Genomic DNA, 6,000 nt, shown 5'->3' with positions numbered 1-6,000 from the left:
CTTTTCTTACAGCAGTGCAAGACACAGAAACGTCTGGCCTCGCCTGATTCTTAGTATTTTCTGCACTGATACCAACAAAGTGATATCATTATTTGGTGGTCTGCAGTGAGTAGTGCAGCATCTCCTGTTATGAGTGGTATTACACAGATTCTGGTGAGAAGAAATATGTTAGGGTGATATTTCATTGCTTTCTGGTTTTTTTTTTTTTTTTTTTTCTTTTAATTTCCTGCTCACTGCTGATTGAAGTGATAACATATCGTGTAACCAAGGTGCAGGTAAATTGGTTCAGAAGAGGCGGGTACAGAAAGCAGTTAGAACATGTGCAGGGCAGAAATTGCAGGGTTTTTTTTCTTACTAATTAGGGAAGCATATTTCTGTAACTCTAGCTACAAAAGCCACAAAAGTTAGATTACAGGAAAAGGTTTCACACCATATAAAACACTGTGTTTCTTCTGGAGGGACCTCCTTGGACTAACTGGAGAGCTTAATGCTTCTTACGTAAGCAGCAGCGTTTATTGCCAAAAATTAAATGGTGGCTCTTCTGCTGGCTTCTACCTCAGCCAGATGCGAATCAGTCATCATGATTTGTGAGGGGTGGTGCCATGGAGCAGACGAGCAAGTGTAGCTGTGCCAGCTCCTTACAAGCCATGTGATTCTCTGGCTGCTCCCAACACTTCTTGCCATCCTGTCTGCAGTCCTCCTGCAAAAGGAGATTATAATTTCTTCACAGATGCATTCACAAAACCAGAAGACACTAGATGTCCTAAACTGATCCAGAAGCTCAGGCTCCTCATCACACAGACATTAGTATCTGTGTCTGATAAACCAGTTTCCAGTGGACCCTTATTAACTGTAACAAAGAGTAGAGATATAATAAAGTTAACTGCAGGGCATAGTTCACCTGGGCCTTCATGACCATCCTTGAAAATGATGGGGTTATTGAAGATTTGAGCCCTCAAGACCTCAACGTAAGATACTACAGAGGTTAACAGGAAACAATGGACTCAAAAAGTACATGGTGACAAATCCTGCAAGGAAAATGAATCAGAGCCTACTTCGAGCCACCTCATGGGTGCAGTGCTGAGTCAAACTGGCCTTAAGAGCCAATTGCTAGTCCCAGTTGCGTGATAGGACCCTCAGGAGTGGTATGGAAGCTTTTGCTTGCCCATGCTACCTGCTTCATTGTGTACCCTTCAAATCATGAGGGTGAGGAGAGGAGCATGAGGAGATGCAGCAGGGCTCCTCTAAACTTCTCCCAGTGCAATCTGCTGGAGGTGCCTCGGAATTTTTCTAGACAACAGGTCAACCACATGGCCACATGCCGGGGGAAAGCATAGAAATGCCTTACAGCCTTCCTTCCTTACTGCTGAGGCTGCAGGCAAATGTGAGCATCAGACAACATGTAACTTGATTAGGGAAGCAAGTTTCACGTTTCTGCAGCAACACAGACAAAACCAAACCAAAGCAAACCACCCCCTGCCTTCACCCTCAGTTTTTGCCTTCTGGAGAAAGCCAGGTGTGTATCTGTCCCTGAGGGCAGCAATGTAAAAAGGAAGGAATTTTCATCATTCATCAGATTTCCTCTCCTCAGAAGGTGGTTGCTCAGGTCTCTGCTTCCCCCAGGTCTTTCCCAGGGAGAGGCTGCCCTATAAGCTTGTGGGATTTATGTGGTGTGCTTTGGAATTGACTAACAAAGCTCATTAGCCCTGCTGTAATCTATAAATCCCAGGAAGCTCAGCAGAACACAACAAAGCTCGGGACTCTCCTGGACTGGCGCCTTTGACAAACAAGGAGGACAGCCAACACCAAGCCTGTTTGGGGTTTTTGTGTCTTACCGTCTAGGTCTGCTGGGTCCAGCTATCTGATGAGACAATCATTTTCATTAACTATTGCTAAAAGAAAAAACAGGATTCAAGCTTAATATGGTAAGCAGCCACTGTAGTTTGTTAAAAAGCAGCTCATTTGGTAGAGGAGAGCTTTTACAACAGTATTTTTTTTTCTAAGGAGGGAAATACTCAAAAATTTTCACACTGAATTGATCGTCACTTGTTCTAAAAAGACAGCAAGAGTTTACCCATGTTTTAACAGCTCTCTTCTTTTTCTCTCCAGTGTCTGTGTCCCTCATCACCAGGATCCGGGCACAGACTCTTCCCAGTGATGGCTATCTCTGCAAATCCTACTTTTCACCTCTGGACTGGGATCTGGGAACCAGCTCTTGGGCTTTAATTACTGTTACTTTGTACGTGTTACTTGATCTCTGTGTGCCTCTAGTCTGGCTATCTCTGTGGCTAAATGAAATGAAAAAAATAGTTCTCATAAAGTACTGCTCCCCACCTGCTTTTCTAACTAACTTCTTGCCTACAATAAAGCACCGTAGCTGTGGGAAAAGATCCACTTGAAAAGGTAGATGTCTATCACTTGAACTAAAAAGGGGACCCATTAGCTGTGAGTAGCAGGGTGGCTGCTCAGATCAGGCAAGACAGGGACACAAGATCAAAAACAAAGCCCGGATACAGCACTTGGCAATCAGAAATTTGGTGGTCATTATGAGGATTGTGAAGTGGACCTGCTGAGTTCAGTGGTGAGGGTTTCATTGAACTTGGTGGAAACAAGATCTAGACAACACGGGCAAGAAGCAGGCAAGAGTGCAAAAGTGGTACTTTTGTACAGCTTTAAAATATACATGGAATTGATGGAATCAGAATTTCCTCTGAAATATTTGCTCCTTGATGAAAGGACTGTGAAGTTTTGGGGCCCCACCATGGCAGAGAAGAGCAGCTGAGGGCTCTGCAGCACCGGCCGGTGGTCCCACTCCTGCACAGGCAGTGCCCAGAGGTCCTCACCCTGACGTGCCATCAGCGTGGGCACCACAGGACTGGAACGGCAGGATGCACCACGGCCAAAGCTTGCAAGGCACTCCAGGAACTTGGCTGCAAAGCTCCTCCATCCCCTGCCTCATTTCAGGGATCAGCATTTTACAAAGGGTGGACGGGGACAGAACTGCATCTGTGGGGGAACTCTCTCTGCGTGCGGACATTGAGAGACTCTTCCCTCAGCTCTTCACTGCGTGACTTTGGGAAGGGGATGCTGCTGATGCCAGGCAAGCCAGGACTTGAGGCAGAAAGATCGGCTAAGGCTGTGCCTCTTGTAGGGTGCGGTGCAGAGTGCAGATGGACAAAGCCATAGATATTTATTGTTTGTGTATAAGGAGTCATCTCTGAGTCCTAGTGAAGAAATGATCCTTTGATTTCAACAGGGTATTGTCAATGTTGCCGTTACAAGCAATGTTTATGTTGGGCTGGGACTTTGTCAAAGCATGCTTTAAGGTCCAGCGGAAACTTCTGCCTTGCTAAGTTGCCATCAATATGCACAAGTTATTTTAGCATTAGAGCTTAAATGTACTTCTCTTTGAAAAGCATATTTATATTCAGGTGCTGCAGCTCATCGCAATTGGTTGGAAGATTCTCTCTAGACTAGATGAAACACCTCTCTACTTTTTCAGTTCATCTGCTATTCACCTGGCATTTCTCAGAGCTCCAGGCTGAGAATTTTTAATTTCACATTCCAAATATGAAACTTCAAATGCGCATTTTAGGAAGTCTAAATCGACTGGCTTTTTTTTCAAAGCCAAGCCATCAGAAACAAGAAGGGACAAGTTACCATTTAGGTTCAGTGGTGGAACACTAGTGGCTGGATAACTAGTGGGAGAGATTGGGTAAAGAGAAAGGTGAAGCCAGTGTCTGGAAGGCAGTATTAATTTTAGGATGGGGCTAGCAAAGGAAACTAGAAAAGGGTTGGCACAAAGTCATAATGGGAGATATGGATAAAGCTTTGTGGTTACATGTAATGCCTTTTGCTCTTATCTTAGAAAAGTGGATGGGAGATGTCAGCATACCTCCTTTCTAGTGTAAACAAAAGTAGACAAAGGTAGTCCTTCTGATCATTGAACTGTGAATTGCCCCACTTTCTAATTGTGAGGATTTTTAAATAACTCTAACTCTGCAGATTTTTAAATAACTGTAACAATATTACTGGACTTTTTTTTATTACTTTAGCTATAATTTTTTTGGCCTGGGACCCACCACTTTTCCATTTGTTAGAATGCCATTTTTCTTTACACACAAGCTCTATGCCTTCTTTCCTCACATATTCTATGTTCCACTGAAGGAAGCAAAAACTTAACATGCTTGAAAACTACTCCTGACGGGGGTAACGAAGCATGACCGTACAGACTAAGCACACGGTTGTAGCACTGCTTTCTGCCCTGTACCTCTTATGTTACACAGTTCTACTCCCTGTCCCAAAGCACACACGCAAAGTTTCTCTGCACGATTGAAACCTGCTGCCTTCTACCCCAGAGGTGACTGCTTGTGACTGACATTTTCCCTCTACAGGGAAGATTATGTGAGGTTATTCAGACGGATTATTTTTTTTTCGCCCATTTCTGTGTCCTGTGTCACGTGCGTGACATGACTAGAAGTAGATGAGAGGAATTACTTTACAATTATGTATCATGTTGTAAAAGAAATGCAGGAGTTTGCTCTCTTATATAACTCTGTGTTACATACTGTAAATACACAGATGTTTTTGACCTTATTAGTAGCTTACCTTTGTATTCAGCCAAATCAAATCCTCCTTAAGTATCTGCAGAAGTGATGCATAAATTGTTAAATATTTGGGTTTCCAAGCATCTTTCCAAATGTACTGAATATTTCAGCTGTCTTGTCATGTTACTGCTATTTGCCTTTCATTGAGCTCAGCAGAATGTATCTGGTCCAGATTTACAGCAGCTTAATATTAAAGCATCTCTGTGCCAAGACCGTGATTTGCTGACTTCATAAATTATTAAAGCATCTGGGTGCAGGAATATACTTCAGAGAAAGCTTTGCGGGCCTTTTGCATTAGCAATACTATGACAAGATAATCTGGGGGCTTTGGTGCCTTGAGGAACGCCGCTTGCTTGGGGAACCCAAATGTGTCCGTTATCTGAACTGTGGTGAGCAGAAACCCTGAAGGATGTTCAGGAATGTGGTATGGAAACAATGGGAGTTTTCCAGATTCCTGTACCGATATTTGCAGAGTGCTGATGGAGAGAAGTCCATGTAACCTTTATGAGAGAGAGTTGCTACTTCCAGCCCCTCGGCCCTGGCAATGACAGGCTGCCCAGAGCCTGCTGCCACAACCTCAGGGCTGCGTGGTCACCGTCAGTAGAGCAGGCAGGGCTAAGTGAATCCCGATGAGATGAGGGGGTGCTTCCAAAGTGCGGATATGTCCGAGGTGAGGAAGGAGACAAAGCAGCATCCAGGGCATTGGACACAAATGGGAGCTCACTAGCTGAGAGTCACTGCGCTTCTAGCACCTCTTGGGGTGGTATAAGGTCCTCTGTTACTTAATCTGCTGTTTGCAGCAGACATCCGTGGAAGAACGAGTCAGCGCCAGCATCGGCAAAGAGTAAAGCCCCTCAACAGAGAGCAGCTGTTCTGGGGAGATTTGGATTTAAATCAGCATGGAGCAGCTCGTGCCAGGTGGCAACCTGCTGCTGTCCTGGCAGTGGTTTTGCTTTTGCAGTGTATCCCCAGCCGGTCTGCAGCCAGTGGGGTCCTGTGCCAGGTGTTGTAAACGCCAAAAGAGACCCAGCAGTAGATCTTCAGCTGGGCTGCGGCCAAGCCTTCCTGTAATTTGAAACTGTTTTGTCTGGTAAAGTATATGAAGGGATTATAGGCATCTAAGCAAAAATTGATACAGATCCTAGGAGTCAGAGTCTGGGGTGGAAAATATTGAACATTCTATTTTCTGTTTCATATTTTGAAACATGATCCCATTAGTATACTGATTAAATGCCACATTAGATATTTAATTTCAATATTAAAATTTTAATTTAATCTAGATTAACTATGGAAGCTATTTAATTTCTATATTTAGTACCTCTTCCCTACCACATAGCCCAGAAGGGGTTGTGGATGTGATGTGCAAGTTGAATTTCCATCGTGCTCTCGTACA

This window comes from Rissa tridactyla, chromosome Z, assembly GCF_028500815.1.
Source record: "Rissa tridactyla isolate bRisTri1 chromosome Z, bRisTri1.patW.cur.20221130, whole genome shotgun sequence".
Lineage (NCBI taxonomy): Eukaryota > Metazoa > Chordata > Aves > Charadriiformes > Laridae > Rissa > Rissa tridactyla.
Note: the sequence above shows the minus strand (reverse complement) of the source record.